This window comes from Pinus tabuliformis, chromosome 9 (genome assembly GCF_031772625.1).
Source record: "Pinus tabuliformis cultivar Carrire ecotype Pingquan chromosome 9, CPIR1, whole genome shotgun sequence".
Lineage (NCBI taxonomy): Eukaryota > Viridiplantae > Streptophyta > Pinopsida > Pinales > Pinaceae > Pinus > Pinus tabuliformis.
Genome location: NC_142307.1, coordinates 1,576,710,832 through 1,576,728,004, shown reverse-complemented (window position 1 = coordinate 1,576,728,004; position 17,173 = coordinate 1,576,710,832). Strand labels below are relative to the sequence as shown.

General features: G+C 39.0%; 1 pseudogene across 1 annotated transcript in view; it reads right to left on the bottom strand.

The window, feature by feature from the left end:
* The window catches only part of LOC149154710 (callose synthase 9-like), a 241,198-nt pseudogene extending 224,276 nt beyond the window's left edge, over positions 1–16,922 (bottom strand). Inside the window, exon 1 of the transcript XR_016262850.1 lies at positions 16,384–16,922. The product of XR_016262850.1 is annotated as a callose synthase 9-like (transcript). The remainder of the gene's footprint in view (positions 1–16,383) is intronic.
* Between the last annotated feature and the right edge of the window lie 251 nt (positions 16,923–17,173).

Below are 17,173 nucleotides of genomic sequence, written 5' to 3'. Positions count from 1 at the left end.
TGGATATTAGTCCTTAAATCCTCATCACGCACTCATAAAATTTAGTTCCTCTCCTGAGGGATTTGTTCTTGCTCTCACACAACATCAAGGCATTCACCCCTTAGCCTTACCAACAGTTACTCTATTGATCTCCATACTCATTTATGTGAAAGAACTTATTTCACAATAATGCTTCAACTTCTTTCTCATATTAAAGGAAGTATCAACATGTCCTTCCAATATCTAGCTTTGCTCTCACAACCATGCCATGTGCTTTCCTTTTGAAATTCAAAGCATCTTAAAGGCCTTGCCATTGTCCCAATGAAAAATCACATAAGCACTCTTATCAAGAGGCCTTCCTTTTCCATAAGGAAAACATGATATATATACATTGGTCTCACTCACTTTCCAAGTGAGTACTTGTACCAACTTATCCCAGGAGATCCTTATCTCCAATGGGTGTAAGTCTATAGCAAGGTCAACATTCATACCATGCTATGCATCATCCAAGACAATCAAGGGTACCTTTAGGTGTACCCATCATACCTTCATGTTTACCCATGACTCTACCTTCCTGCTCATCCACTCAACAAGCCTCAACCATACTCTTCAACATTATGGCTTTCTTTTACCAAGAGAGTCTTCTCTTGCATCCTTGTTTCTATGAGCACAATGTGCCATATAGCCTCCCACTAAGGCAACCATATAGTGTTAAATACGCCCTGAAACGATAAAAGTAAACCTTATGCATTGGTTATTAGCAAAGTGGATCTATGCATACATCCCTATGTAATTCAATCATTAAAAACAAGCACATCCCTTGTTCATTAACTTGCTTCATAATCCATGCTCTTCAACATCCCTTATCCTTTCTCTTCAAAGCACCAATCCTTAGCCATCCAAGCCACTTACCTTGGAACTAAAACCGAGGCCTTTTAACTCGGGCCTTTCCATTTTTCACAACTAGTGCAAGGACTATTTCTCATCCCTAACATAAAAAACTTCAACCATTTAGGCCTTTTTACCATTTACTAGACTTCCCATCCTCAAGAGAATATTTAGTATAGCCACAACATCTATTCAAGGATGAAATCTTTCAAGGATTTTCAAGAGTGGCCAATGCCACACCCCCCTCTCATAGAGAGATATTCCTTAAGCATTCTAAGAAATCCACAACCTTCAAAACAATGTTGCTAGGAAATATCCACATTGCACAAAAGTCCTCCAAGCTATAACTCTTGCTCCTTCAACTAATAAGATCCCAAATGGGATCCATTCGTGCATACTAATGCCTCGGCAATGTATTTCATCCTATATCATTCATGTTTAAATCATTGCCTCAAATCATGCAATTATACCTTCTAGCAATGTGCTTCCAACAATGCTTTCAATAACATCATAATTCCTACATACATCCATATTCATATGTGTTTATCATGTATGCAAGTGCACCCAATGCACTTTTTCATCATTTTATTCTTCCTTCTTGATTTCATTATCGGCACCAATCACAGGATCCACACCCTTTTACATTACCTTGCTCAAGACACAACTTCCAAAACATGACACTCATCTCCAATATAGCACTCTTTCACACAAAGTTGTTCCATTCCAAACAACACATCCCTCTATCTGAGATTAAATCTATAAATACTATTGCTGCCAAACATAATCAACAAGCTCATTGTCTTGCTCCAAAATCATCTTTGTGGTGTATTTCTGGCCCTCTGGGCCCAATGTTTGAACCACATAGCTCTTCTATCAAGGACTTTGGATACAAAGTTATGGCCCTCAAACAACTAACATGTGGCTAACATGTCATAGACTTGTGCCTATCTGTCACCACCACAATATACCATTCCATCTAACACATGGTTGACACATGGTAGTTCCTGTTCCCACATGACACCACCTCTGTAGAGCCAGCATGTCAACTTCCCAATCACATTCAAATATGGGAAAAGTCCTAAAAGACAATTTTTCAAAAACCCGAATTTTTGGATTACCAAATTTGTCGAAAGGCAGGAGCACTCCACAATAACAACAACTAGTAGATTATGGTCCATATTCTGTCAATATATCCAAATCTAAAAGATCTTAAAATCCATTTTTCCAAAAAGTTGGATTTCCAGATCTCAAGCCCCACTTCATCACCTCCATGTCATCCCCATCATAACAACTCTTTTGTACTATAATACCATGTAAGCATGCCACGACAATGTCATCAAACCCCAAACTGCCACATCATTAATGACACGTCATACTCCACGTTACGTGGCTCCATGTGTCCACCATATGTAATACCTCGTTGGCATCCAAATTCATATTTTTTCATAAAACACAATTTATATAAGTTCCAAATTTTTGAATTTCCTGATTTGTCAGCAGATGACCTCCAAATGTCAGAAATCTGTTAACAAAGGAGAAGAATCCTGGTAACTAGCGAAAAAGAAATATATGCAAATTCCAAATCATTCATATATCCAGATTCTATCATCTACTAGGGAAATATGTGGTGACACGTGTAAATGGATCATCCAATTATCCAAATTCTATCATCGGTTGGGGAAATACACGATAACTCATCGAAAAGGATCTTTTGAATATCTCAATCCTATACTTTAGTCCCTTTCCGCTGAGCCCGCAATCACGGCCCACATAAGCCCATGTGACTAGCAGCTGAAGCTAAAAACCTCCAATCCCTGAATTTTCAAAATTGCTTACAAACCTTAAGGTTATATTACAACAGTAGAAGACTTATACGACTTGATAGAATTCGAAGGACTCGAAGGCTACAATCAAGTCTTATTTACACCAAACAGAATTTTTACTTCAACAAATATGTATCAAGGTGCTCTTTGATTCTCATTCAAAAGAAGGAAACATCAAAAACCCATAACTAAACAATTTGATGACTTTTATCAACAATTTAAACCATTGAACAAGCAATTTTTATATATAGAATTTCTGAACATATCAGAAGGAAGGAAGACAGAGAGATTCATGGCAACTACCAAGAATGAAAATACACAGTTATGCAACAATTATCATACTAGAAAAGAGAAGAAACTACAAAATTATATGACAAGCATTCCCTCTATTAGCATGTAACAAATTTAACAGATTTCTCTATTTATTTACTCATAACACACTTAGAATTTATAACCAAAATATACAACAAATTAACAAAGGTAGAAAAAGAAGCTTATTTGAATACGACAAGGATGATTACTACAACCACAGATTGCGTGATTTCTACCAAACTGTAGGTAGTTCTGTTGTAGACCTCCACACCCTAGCTAGGCTATGATACCACCAGGGGGGAGTGGGAACAATGGCTCTAAGTTCAATCTACCATAAATTTAACCAAGATGATATCCATTGCCAAGTTTTGCAAAGGGCAGAGCAACTACAAGCTCCCACATTACCTCGCCTCTCACAACACACAAGGACTTCCTTCAATTCTCTTCATCTTGTGCTTTTCTGAGAAGACATAGAAAGATCTAGCTGTTGTCACAAAACTTCTTGTAAATTTTCCTAGTTTCCTAGATCGTTCAATAAGTATCTACCCTAATTTTCATGGCTGATCTAATCTATATACTCCTGGCACTTTGTTTTTCTCCCCTTCTCTTCACTAAAACTTCCCTTTTCTCCCATTTTCCCCAACCTATTTTCTTCCATTCAAATTCCCCACACCTTTTCCCCAACAAGAAGTTCCCCCACTACTACTTCCAAGAATGTAAGGGAGACACCTTGCTAAGGAGTGATGGCTTAATTTTAGGAATTGGTTTTTTCCATTACTCATAGCTTTAATAAGGTAAAGATGATAAGGTAGGACAAATAAAGTAATAATAAAGAAATTCCTTAGACCCTCTTACCTTTCCCCTCTTATGGAATCATAGCCCCTATATGCACTCATAGTCTATTGGTCTTGGTCATCATCATTTTATTAACTGCAAAAGCAAAATATTTACAGTGCTTATGATACCATGGTATATCTAACCCATGGTAATCAATATACGATAAAATAAAAATACACATGCATAGTTTTAAACAAGTTTAATTACAATTTTTTCCAAGAAAAATAAATTGGGATGTTACAAAAATTCACTAAAACAAGTTGCTAATCATCACTGAGGTGTGGAAAAGATCGTAGAAAATTGTCAAAAGGGATTTCATCAAAGATAGCACCTCTACATCAATCACCTTGTGAGTGCCAGGATCATAACAACAATATGCCTTGGAAACTTCATCAACCTCCAAAGCCTCTTGCTACTAGTCCCTTGTACAAGGGTCCAAGGAATGAGTCTTCCCCAACTTGTACATATAATTGGAATCATCACAATATCTTGAAACAACCGCTTTAAAAACATCATTCATGTCTTTTACAACCCATCAACCTAACCAAAAGTCCACCTTTTCATTGGTGTATGTAATGTGGTAAATAGAAAGAAGATTTGGTCCAACTCTTCGACCACGAAGGACATCTCCAAATTTAGTGTCATCATTGAGGGCATCTCCACGTCCTCACATTACTAACATTGACTAATCAGCAGTGACCACTTTCTCTCCATTATGTTGTTGTCGATAATTGGAGAAGAGGTATCGATGATTGGTCATATGCCTGATATTTTTAGAATCAACAATCCATTCCTATCAAGAAGAGGAGGATCAACAAATCAATTGCATGGGCAAATGTGCGCTACAAGAATATCCAACAATATTTAGTTCAAGAAGCCCCTTGTTGTAACCTATTTGTTTAGCAAGCCCTTCAACCTTTTGACAGTAAATGATACAAGATTTAAAGGAATGCCCCTTTATAATTAAGTTTCTTCTTTTTAAAGGATTTTGGGTAGCCCCCTTTAGCCTTCTCAAACTTATGTGCTATTGAGATAATGTTTGCACGAACTTGATCTTCAGAGTAATTATACCATATTTCTCAATGTGGGTGGATGTTGGATAAGAGAGTGTCTTGTAACTCTTCCTAACAAAGGAATATTATAAAATATGATGCCTGTTACCCCTTATGCTAGTAGGGGTAAATGCAAATCATTACAGCATTTTTTGCAGCGCTGTAAGCCCAAGGTAACAAGTCAAAATCCATGTAACAACCATGTGTGGCCCTGCAGGCATTCTACACATTGTGTCATGTTGTGTCAGTTTGTTTTGGTCAACCCATCATTGGTCCCTTTGCGTTCATCTCTGTTCCTTTCATCCTGGATAGGATTATACAACCGTTGATGGGATTATATGAGGACTCATGGTTTTGGAGGAGCCATGTTTTGTAGGGGTAATCACCAATGTAGGGGTCAATCCAGCTCGTGTTGAGTGCAACTATAGCATTCCACATGGTTATGAGTCTATTGAGTTTGAAGCAAGGTTGCGAAAATCGCGATATTATCGCAATAATAATAAAAAAATTCCGGAGTTTTTGAAAATGTTGATATTATCGCCCGATTACTACGAAAAAAATTCTCAAAAAATCGCGAAATTATCGCGCTAACTTCAAATTATCATGATAAATTCATAATAATCACGATTTGATCTAATATTATCGTGGGGGTGGCAGACAGCAAGTTTTATAAGGCAAAAAATGATTTTTTTTTCATTTTGAACAGACAACGGCAACGGCATGGATTGGGAGCTGAGGAGGAGAAAAACCCTAGTGGATTGGGAGCTAAGGAGGAGAAAAACCTTGGTGGATTCAGAGCTGAGAAGGAGAGGAACCCTGAAAAGCGTTTATTAGGGCAGAGGAGGAGGAAGCTTGGAGATTTTAGCATCCCAAGCAAGAGAACTTCATCTTTGAATCAAATTTCTCCAACAAACTGTGATTTCCAGGTATGGGCACCAAATTTGGCCATTTTGTTTTGGTTTTTTTCTTGTTTTTGCTTGTGTTTCTATAACCCATTGCTTATCAAAGATTTTTGAGTGGATTTGATGGTGTTTTTTTTTCATTTTTGTTGCATAGAGTGGAGAGAGTTCATTTTGGATTGAATTGAGGTTTTTTTGTTTGTTAAATTGTCAAAAATTCAATGTATTGTGTCATGTATGTAATTTTTATTTCTTTTGTAACTTGCAATTCTTATTGTGCCATAGGTTCAACTTCAAAGTTCAAACTTCATCTTACATTAAAACTCAAGAGTTCAACCAAGTTACAAACATGTCAAGGAAATTGAACCCTCTGTGGGAATTTGGTGAACCTGATGGAGGGTTTGATAGAATGAACTTGACTTGCAAGTTGTGTGAGCATCATATGTCGGGGGGGTTTATAGATTGAAGTATCACCTTGCACAAATCCTTGGATTTGATGTAGGGCCTTGCACAAATACAAATGCAGAAATCATCTTAAGAGCCATGAGATCATTGGAAGAATTAGAGCACGAGAGAGTGGCCAAAGCAGAAATGAAGAAGCAGGGCCTTGCACAAATACAAATGCAGAAATCATCTTAAGAGCCATGAGATCATTGGAAGAATTAGAGCACGAGAGAGTGGCCAAAGCAGAAATGAAGAAGCAACTAGCAGCGAGGGTTTTAGGCTCAGGTGAACATGGAAGTGGCACTTGTTCTACTTCAGCGTCAATATCTACAACCAACCCGGTAGCTGCCTCATCATTTTTTGTTCCTAGAACCACGCCTAATTCATAACCATCTATCACTTCAATGCTTAAAAAAACTGAGAAAGAACAAGCTGACAAGTTGTTGGGCAAATTTCTCCTTTGGAGTGATATTCCTTTCAGCCAGGTTTTTAAAACCAGAACCGATGACCGGACCGGTCCACCTTTGAACCAATTTACTGACCGGAACCGGTCTAACCGGGACTGGTTTGGTCTAAACGAACCGGTTTTAGAAAAATACATTAAATAATTATTTTTTAATGAAAAACTATTTTTAAGATTTAAAACCATGATTCCAAGCCCATAGAGACAAAATATGCAAAGATTGCTCATTTATATACCATGTAAAGGTGAATATATCAAAATGGCACCGAGTGCAATACATATCATCGACAAAATACATAAGCAATGAGGCTCTAAATGGCCTTTAGAGTGCAAAAACAAAGCCTACAAACTATGGGGCCAATGGCCTACTACAAGACTCAAGTCTACATAAATGATAAATTGATAATAGTGATCAACATTATCACTTGAAACTTCTCATGAGTCACCATGATCAAACTCAGTTGGTTGAATCTCGTCTCCCAAACTTTGCAATCACAAAATTCTCTATTGGTTGTGACTTGAGTCTCAAACTTCTGAAGGTATTCTGCCCTAATATTCCCTATTATTTCATTTGGTGCTCCACATGGCTTTACATGCCCTCCTATCCCAGCCAAGTGTTGCTTGAACCTGTAAATACCCCCTCTTTCAATGGATTTTTGGCAATATTTGCAGATCATTTTGCCATCAATCATATCACAATGAGCCCATGCAGTATCTCTGGCTTTTGGAGGCATGATGACTACTACTTAGCTTAAACTCTATTGTTTCACTACTCCAGCAAAAACTCAACACTCTCCAAGCTCCCAAGCAAATTCACAAACACTCCAAATGAGATGTGTGAGACAAATGAGAGGGAGAAGGACCTCTTAAAGGCTTGGAGAGGGTGTTTTTGGAGGGAAAGGACCCTTACTTTCCCTCCAAAACCCCTAAAAGACATTGAAAAAAGCGCTAACTGGGCTCACGGTGGGCTTGACCGATAATCGGTCGATTTAGGACGGAACCAGCCGATATGATACAAACCAGCCGGTTAGGACCGATTAGTTCTCTTTTCTGGCCACAGAGGGTGTCTAACCCAGTTTTTTGACTAGTTCCAAGTTCCAACCAGTGGGCCTACTAACCGACCGGTTAGACCGGTAACCGATTACCTGGGCCGGTTTTGAATACTATGCTTTCAGTGTTGCAAGGAATAATCCATTTTTTCAGCCTGTTGTTGATGCTATTGCAACTGTTGGCCCAGGGTACAAAATCCCTTCTTATGATGACTTTAGAGGTCGGATTCTTCAAGATGAAAAGGTTGACTGCACCAAAAGATTGGAGAAGTTTAGGGCATCATGGGCACAAATAGGATGCACTGTGATGTCAGATGGTTGGACCGACCAAAGGGGAGAACCCTTATAAACTTCTTAGTTAGTTGTCCCAAGGGGACAATGTTTATGAAATCTGTTGATGCATCTTCACATATCAAAGATGCAAAAACTTAATGTGATTTGTTGGATGTATTTATTTTGGAGGTGGGTGCAAAACATGTTATCCAAGTCATAACGAACAATGCTGCAAATTATGTTGTTGTTGGCAGGATGCTTATGGAAAAGCATCCTACTTTACTTTGGACACCTTGTGCTAAACATTGTATTGATTTGATGTTGGAGGACATAGGAAAATTTTCCATTTTCAAAGATATTGTTGACTCATCAAAAAGCATTACAAAATTTATATATAATCATACATATGTGCTTAGATTGATGAGAAAATTCACCAACAACAAGGAGTTGGTGCGCCCTGCCATTACACAATTTGCCATCAGTTTCATATCTCTCTTCAATCCCTCTTGAATTCTATGTGGGACGTGAAGAGAATGTTTCTTTCAGAGGAGTGGCGTGCTTTGACAATGCGCTGCAAACCAAAGGGAGAGGCCATATGCAGATTAGTTTCATATGGAAGTGCAAGAGAGTGTGCACTATTACTGAACCTTTGGTAAAGGTTCTTCAATTAGTTGATCGTGAGAAGCCCGCAATGAGCTATTTGTATGAGGCCATAGACAGGGCTAAAGAATCCATCCGGGCCCACTATGATGATAAGGGAGATGAGGGGTTTCAAAAGCAACTCCTCCTATGGGAAGTAATTAATGAACGATGGAACAACACACTCCATCGTCCCATTCATGCTGCAGGGATCTACCTGAACCCCACATTTTCTTATCCATGTGGGTTCTTATTTGATGTTGAGATCATGGATGGATTCTTAACCTGTGTTAAGAGGAGGTGCGATCTCCAACAAAACGTGTAAAAATCTCCAAAGAAATGGAGATATACAGGATGGCAAGTGGCACATTTGGCTTTGAGATGGTTGTGACTGATAGGACAACTAAAATGCAGGTATTTTTTAGTTTGTTTCAAATTTCATTATCTCTTCAAGTTCATAACTTCATACTTTGCTTCAACTTTCGAATTTCATTTTTTTCTTATATTCATTTAAAATTTTATTTGTAATTTTGTTGTAGATGCATGGTGGAGAATCTATGTTGCCAGGGTACCCCATCTACAAAAGCTTGCCATTTGAATCATCGGCCAAACATGTAGCTCTTCAGGGTGCGAGTGCAACTAGAGTGTATTTGAAAAAATACACAACAAGAAGCGCAACAAGTTAAACTTAAAACTTAAAATATTGCAAATTTCCAATTAATTTTTTGAATTCATTAAACAATATTTTTTTATAATTATTATTTTATGATCTTTGTACAAGTTAGAGTCCCAGCGACTTAATGACATGGTCTATGTCTACTACAATCTTCGATTGTGGGTGAGGCAACTTGAGAGGGTACCTGATATGGAGGCCATCCCAATGGATGGGATTGACACCACTGTTGCATGGAGGGTTGAGGCCGAGAGGCCTCTCATGGAGTCTGCCAATGATTGGTTAGAGCAGGAGGTAGTGGAAGGCGTAGAGGGGGAGGAGGAGGAGGTGACACCACCTACCCAGGCTACCCCTGCCACCAATGGAAGACGTGGTCTACCTCCTGTAGCTCCTAGTTCTTCAGCGTCTAGAGCATAGCAGAGTCCACTACCAACTCCACCGGCATCTACATATAGAGGGAAAGGGAAAGCTATTGCATTTTCTCGCAAGAGGGGCAAAAGAAATCAGTAGTATTAGTTATTTGGTTCATTTCATTGTCTATGACATTATGACTCATGATGAGATACAGTATTATATTTTTTGTTGATATTTTGAGGCTGAGTTGGGACTTAGGAGTTAGGACTTACTATTCAGGACATGATTCATTGTTATGTGTGATGTAGCACTAGAAATGATAGTACACATCTTATATATTAGTTCTTTTATCATATTTATGTGTCAATGTATTTATTTTATGTTGTAGATGCTTTAAATTTTAGATATTAATAAAATTGAAAAAAATGAATATTTTTGTATTTTACAATTTTTTCCCGATTTTTTCCCCTTGCCGATTTAATCCCGATAACGATTTTCGCAACATTGGTTTGAAGGTCACTTTAGCTTTGGTGTAGTATCCCTCAAATGTTTCTCAGACATGACATGAGAGTCTCGCAGTCAACAACATTTCACACTTCCCAAAGCAATTCTTCATCTAGCAAGTTGCTTATGCTAAGCTATCTGACCTCATTTTGGACTCCTTCTGCTACACACTACATTGATTTTATTCTAGAGGATATGAGTAAAATCCTTATATCAAGGATATTGTTGAATCAGCTAGGAGAATCACAAAATTTATTTACAATCATGCATCGGTGCTTAGCTTGATGAAAGATTCACAAATAATAGGCAGTCAATGCCTCCTGCAATAACTCATTACGCCAATGGTTTCATCTCTTCAATCTCTCTTCACTTGTATGTGGGAAGTGAAAGGAATGTTCTTATCAAAAGAGTGGCATTCTTTATCATTTTACGACAAACTAGAGGGGACGTCCATATGCAATACCATATCACACTAGCAAATTTTTTATCAAAAGAGTGGAGAAAGTGTCATGTGCAAACCTTTAGTAATGGCACTTTAGTTGGTTGATGGAGACAAGCCCACAATGGGATACAATTATGAGGCCATGGATAGGGCTGAAGAATCCATTCGTGCCTATTATGAGGGCAAGGGGGATGACAAATTTGAAAAGTGATCATTGATATGGAAAGTGATTAATGAGCAATGGATCAATACACTCCATCACCCCATTCATGCTACAAGGATCTACTTCAATGCCACATTCTCTTACTCCTAAGGTTTTAGATTTGATGTTGAGGTTACGAATAGATGCCTCACATGTGTTCAAAAGATGATGCCAAATCGGCAAGAATATGTAGTGACTTTTAAAGAAATGGAAATATATTGGATGGCCAATGGAACATTTGGCTTTGACATAGTTGTTCAAGACAAAAAGACCAAAATGCTAGGTAAGCTTCATTTTCTTTCAAATTCCAATGTCTCTTCTTACTTCGCTTCAATTTCAAACTTCAATGTCTTTTCTTATGTTTCTCTTATTTGTTGTAGACACTTGATGTACAAGCTATGGTTCAAGGTTACACAACTTACAAAAATTTGCCATTTTGGTGATTAGCCAAAAATGTAGCTCTTTAGTGTGTGAGCACAATTGAAGTGTATTTGAAAAAATACACACCAAGAAGCACAATAGATTAAAAATTTTCAAATTAAATTTAAATTCATTATAAATTACAATTGTATGTCTCATAACTTATGGCCTTCCTACAAGTTGGAGTCCCAATGCCTTAATGACATGGTTTACATTTACTATAATCTCTAATTGTGCATGAGGCAACTTTAAAAAGCACTTGACATGGAGGCCATCTCATTTGATGGAATTGACACCATTGTGGCATGGTGGTTTGAGACAAAGAGTGATCTGAATCGGATCCACAAAAAACTGTCAAGAACCTTGACTGTATCGAGTTGAACAAATCCTTGAAAATTCCAAAACAGTGATCAAAAACGCCTTGAACCAGTGGCAATGGCCGCCAACGTAGAACGACGAGGACCTCGATCAAAGCGCGTTGACCGAGGCCCATGGAGACTGCGCAGGAGGTCAAAGCAGCCCCTGGGAGCCCCGGATCGGGAAAAGGAGGCGATTTTGATGCACGATTAGCGCTAATCGCGCATCACTGGGCAAATAGGGCCAAAATGGAAGAGCCTTAAGCACTAGGTCGCATTGGGAGCCAGCGAACTGCGGGCGGAGAAACAAAAAAAGTGCTAAAGGACAAAAGCGGTACCCGCACTCTAGAAAACCGACGATATTGATCGGGGTGCCCTTGAATGGTAAGAGGTTTTGGAGAGCGGAGCGATCCCACTCAGCGACCGACGCGTGGCAACGGAGGTGAGAGAAAAACCGCCATTGATCGCACGCTATCGGTCGAGCAAGTCAACCGCGCTCGACGTGCGTATGACATTGGATCTGGAGGAGCCCAGATCAGACAGCTGAGATTGCGCCCGATGGAGGAAGCGGAATCGACAGGGGATCAAGCTGAGTTCTAAAGAGATTTGGAGTCCGTTTGACCGCCACGGTGGAGAAAGAATGCATACACGACGTAACGAAAGAAACGAACCGACGAAGCATGCTGGCACCAGTTAGATGGAGACACGTGGCCACTTCCTGAGCGATCGTGCTGACGCCGAACAGGGAATTCCAAGCGCAGCTGCAGAAGGTGAATCGACGCAGGCGGGAAAGGAACCGAACAGGCATAGGGATCGAATGACTAAAGCCATGAACAGAGAGTCGGAAAAGAGAGAGGGAGAGAGGAGAAGAGTTAATTGGAAACCCGAATTGAGAGGAGTCCAAGCAACTAAGAGAGACAGTGAACACAAAGAGCAGTAAAGCCAAGCAGAGGAGACAGAGGGCCGAGCTAACCACAGGCAGCATCGAGCACCAGAGAGCTTGAAGATTCAAGCCTTCCCATAGAGGAATCTGTCTGGATTGAGCATCACATTTGGCTCTTTCCACTGTAGACCAAGGGTCACAGAGCTGGTAGGAAGAAAAAGAGTCTGTGAACTCTGAGTGGCTTGGGGAATCCAAGAACCACCCTGCCAAGCAAAATCTGCTTCGGGAGAACTCATATTGAGTCCCTGTATTGTAATTTCTCTGCTGTAAGACACAATAAAACAAGGCCACCATTGAAGCTGGACCGGAGACGTAGCCCTGGAGAATAGGGTGAACTCCTTATTAAAAATTGTTTGTGTCTTTGTGTTGCTTACTGTATTTCTCTGCTGTCTTTCCACTTATTTTCTGTGTATTGGCAATTTGATCAATCCGTTGTTTCAATAACACAGAACACACACACCAACACATGGGTCTGTAATACCTTTTTGTTTAATAAATCTTCAACTGAGGTCACTCATAGGGTGATTATCAGATCAAAGAGACATGTAATGTAATCATGTCTTGATTGGTTATAGGAGGAAGCAATGGAGAGTGTGGTAGAGGAGGAGAATGTTCCAAAGCAAACACCTTTACAAGAGGTGACTATAACATTAGGAGTGTGCCACCACCTTCACAAACATGGATAGAGCAAGATAGACTTAGCAGTAGCACCAACAAAGGACATCAAAGTCTAGTTTATGTTCCTTCTTCCAAAGGACATAAGATTCCAGTGCCAGCCCCAAGGCTTTCTTCATATAGAAGAAAAGCCATTACTAGAGCCATTACCTTCGCCCATAAAAGGGAAGAGGGAATCGCTAGTTTATTTATATGATTTCATTGTAGATGACTCAAGATGATGACATACATTTGTTATATTTTTTGATGATATTTTCAAGCTTTGTAGTCAAGAGTCAAGACATGATTTAGTATTGATGTGTGATGGACATAATCCAATATTGATGTGTGATGTATCACTAGACATCTTATAAATCTTATATATCAATTCTCTTTTCATTTTATGCTTGAAACAAGGAACCTACCAATAGATTAATTCACATAAGAATACAACTCCCATCAATTGAAATTCTTCAACAAATTAAACATTGATCAAATTGCTATAGCCCCTTAAAAAATGCCCATGAAAATCAAACTAGGGCATGCCTATCAAAAAATTGAGATGTGAAAAAAATATTGGAGATTGAAGGGAAAAAACCACATTGATTTATATGTTCTTAAAATCACACACTTGGCACACATGCATTCAATGCAAGAGTGACACAACCAACAAAATTCATAAAACTCTTCAAACACCCACCTAATATATGATATCTCACACATTCATATCTCCAGTGTTATCCACAAATAGGGGAAGATACCACTAGTGATTACTAAGATCTTGTCACAAACTAGGCATACACCAAATTGTACTTGCCACATCAAAATATGAGATCATTGCAGCTACCTAAAAACCCATGTTGTCATGCCCAAAAACAAATCAAAATCATGCTACAAGAAATAGATTGTTACTCCTCTAGAAATCATAGCTTTAGTACTATGTTGGGATGTCAAGATAAGCCCATGGTTACCACATGAGACAACAACTTTAAACAATGAAGCACATCTTCAGAAGAAGATCCAAAAGAGCACAATTCATTGTGTACGCAATGTGTGTGTTCTGCATAAAAGGAGGATAGAGCCTCATCAATAAACAAGTTTATGATTTACCCCTAAGACGCCAAAGGGTGTGACCACAATAACAATTAGCCACGAATAAAGCAGTCTAAAAGGTCCAATAAACCCCTCAAGTTGGGTTTTCATTAAGCAATCTCACACCATAAACGAGAGACTTTTAAGTAGCCTCTCCAAACCAATATTATTTGGGTCATCACTTCTTTCAGCTAATCTCAGTTGCTAGAGGTAGTAAGCATCAATAAAACTCCTCATTTCTCGAGTTTGTTGGTTGTAAATTGGTGAGACAATGAACTTCCTCCCTCTTGATTGACATACATCCCACCTCTAGGAGATCTTAAGTTGAATTCACTGTATAAAGAGTACTACCCACGCAGTCAAAAATAACCAAACTTCTATCAAGGGGTTCTTTCACTCAACCTATGATATTAGAAGAGAAATTATTCACTCCAAAGCTCCTCTCAAGACTATATATCCAAGCCCCCTCGACCCCATGTAGTCTCCATATGATAGTGTCATCCTTTGCATCAATTTTTTGCACAGTGATAGATAAAGACAAGGCTACCTCCTCTCTCTTTTCAAACTCTACTTTCCCTCTTTTGCTCTACCTAGATCCTACTATTCTCTGTTTTACTATCATATTGTATCTTTTTTGTTTTAGCTAACATTTTAGCTTCTAAAAGTGTTCTAGATGCTCCCATGGTCATGTTGACTTTTTCTTGGTCATTTGTAGACATTAATAAAATCATCTTATCTTATTTACACTCTCAACTCCAACTCATCTTGAACCTTTTTTACCCGTCTACAACATACAAATCAAAAATAACCCTTAAGGGCTTCCATTGTAGGAACAAAATGCAAACCCTTTGCTAGCTAAGTCATGTATGATACAAAAAAAAAGAAAAGGGTTGAAGTTATCTTTGATGTTCTATTTGAATCAATCATCTACCAGCCCCATTAATCATATGTAATCATTCCTTGACATAGTCTAATTAACATAAAAAGATCAAAAAATAACAATTTCAAAAGCACGTGCTCTACACACTCAACATTTAGACTCGCCCCCATAAAATATTAAAATATATGGGCCACAGTGGAACAAGGGTCACTTAATAGCAGATTCGGATGGCTAAGGGAAGTGAGATATTTGAAATATGCTTATTGTCATGCTCAAGAGAGGAACCATCGCCTGATAGCAATAGGAATTGTGGGTTTAATTGACAAAGATATCCCCAATCCATTAATAGAACTGTGGACTGGATGAAAGAATTAACTTTTTATGGTACACTCTTTGTGATAAATACAGTTTGCAGATGGAAGGATTCGGACAAAGATCGCAGTCGAAAATCGCATAAATTCAAGAATGTACTCACTAAAGCACTGATCCGAAAATAAAACAAAGAGCTATTTTCCTCTCAGAACATTTTCTCTGGGGTGAATTCATGGTTGTGGTTTGCATCTCAATCTTAAATAGCACTCTGGCTAAATGCAATCTAAAAGACTTCGTGGCCTTGACTTTGAAAATCATAAGTAGAGCATCTAGCAATCCAGAAGAGACACTGCTGTGATCTGTTTCCTTTTTCTTATTTTCTGCCAAAATTTATATGGTGGAATTTTAAAGTGTACAAGGTGCATCGTGGGGCTAATCAGTTATGTTCTTTGTGGGTTCCTGGTTTGGTCTTGACACGAATGCGCAATTGTTTTTCCTAGAAGTCCTCCAATATTCTACCACCCAGGACCCAACTAGTCCATGCCACTCACCTGAGGACATTACTGGACAAACTCTTAGTATTGACATCTCTAATGCAGGTGTCGATGATGAGAGTTATTGCAGGTGCAAAACATAAGAGTGATTAGCTCCCCTTTATTTTGTGTTGGCACTTATCTGCTTTCCGCAACCTATATTTTACTGTTACTTATATTTTATTTAAAGTTAGAATCAACTTCTCTTTGCCGGGAGATGCGTTCCTGAGTCCCTTTGTAGCTATTATTGCATATTATACTATAGAGTTCCATGATCCATTTTGTCCATTCGTAATAATCAAGAAAATTACAATTTCAATTTCCATTTCGAAAACATAAATTAAACATAAAACTACGTACAGATGCGAGCCACATTGGGATCTTCATCTTGAATCTCATCCGCAGCATGAAGAATGCTGTCGATATTAGTGGTTCTCCCAAGAGACGATGGAACGCTGGCAATAAGCCCCGCAGTGGGTGCTCTGCCACCCGGCCGGACCCCGCTACGGAGCTGCTCGCGCTGCAACGTTGCTCGAACCAGGCGCTCCCAGTTCTTCTCAACCCTCGCCATGGCTGCAAAAACCGGGACGCCCTAGGGCATGGCAAGCGAAGATCCGGAACCAGAATTCAGCCTCACAGAATCACGCTAGACAAGGAACAGAGCAGCTAACAGAGTAGATTCAATCCCCGCGATGGAATTCGATGAAGGGTTTGCACGTTTGCCCCAGTATTATCAGAACTGTCGATGCAGAAAACGCACAACGAAGTCTGGGTCAGGTTCTATTAATTAAATATCTTGAAGCACTAAAGATCAGTTCAGTTTCAGATAAAGAATGAAACTATGGAAGATATCGAGAGCATATTGTAGAAAAGTGGGGATCAGGGATAAATAAGGCCTGAAAAAAAACATCGAAAACAATAATCAAATAAGGCCTGATGGCACTTACACGGTATACGCGGATCCGACACATCAATGACGAAAAAGCTACGAAATTACAGTGAAATTTAGCTGCTGGCGGAATGTTTCACAGGGTGAGAACTGCAAGTAAGTAACCTCCACGTTGAACCGTGCCCGCGAAGCATTTGACCGGATGGAATGCGATTTAGGCGGAAAACACACTGAATAGAGGGTATTTTACGTTTTTTTATT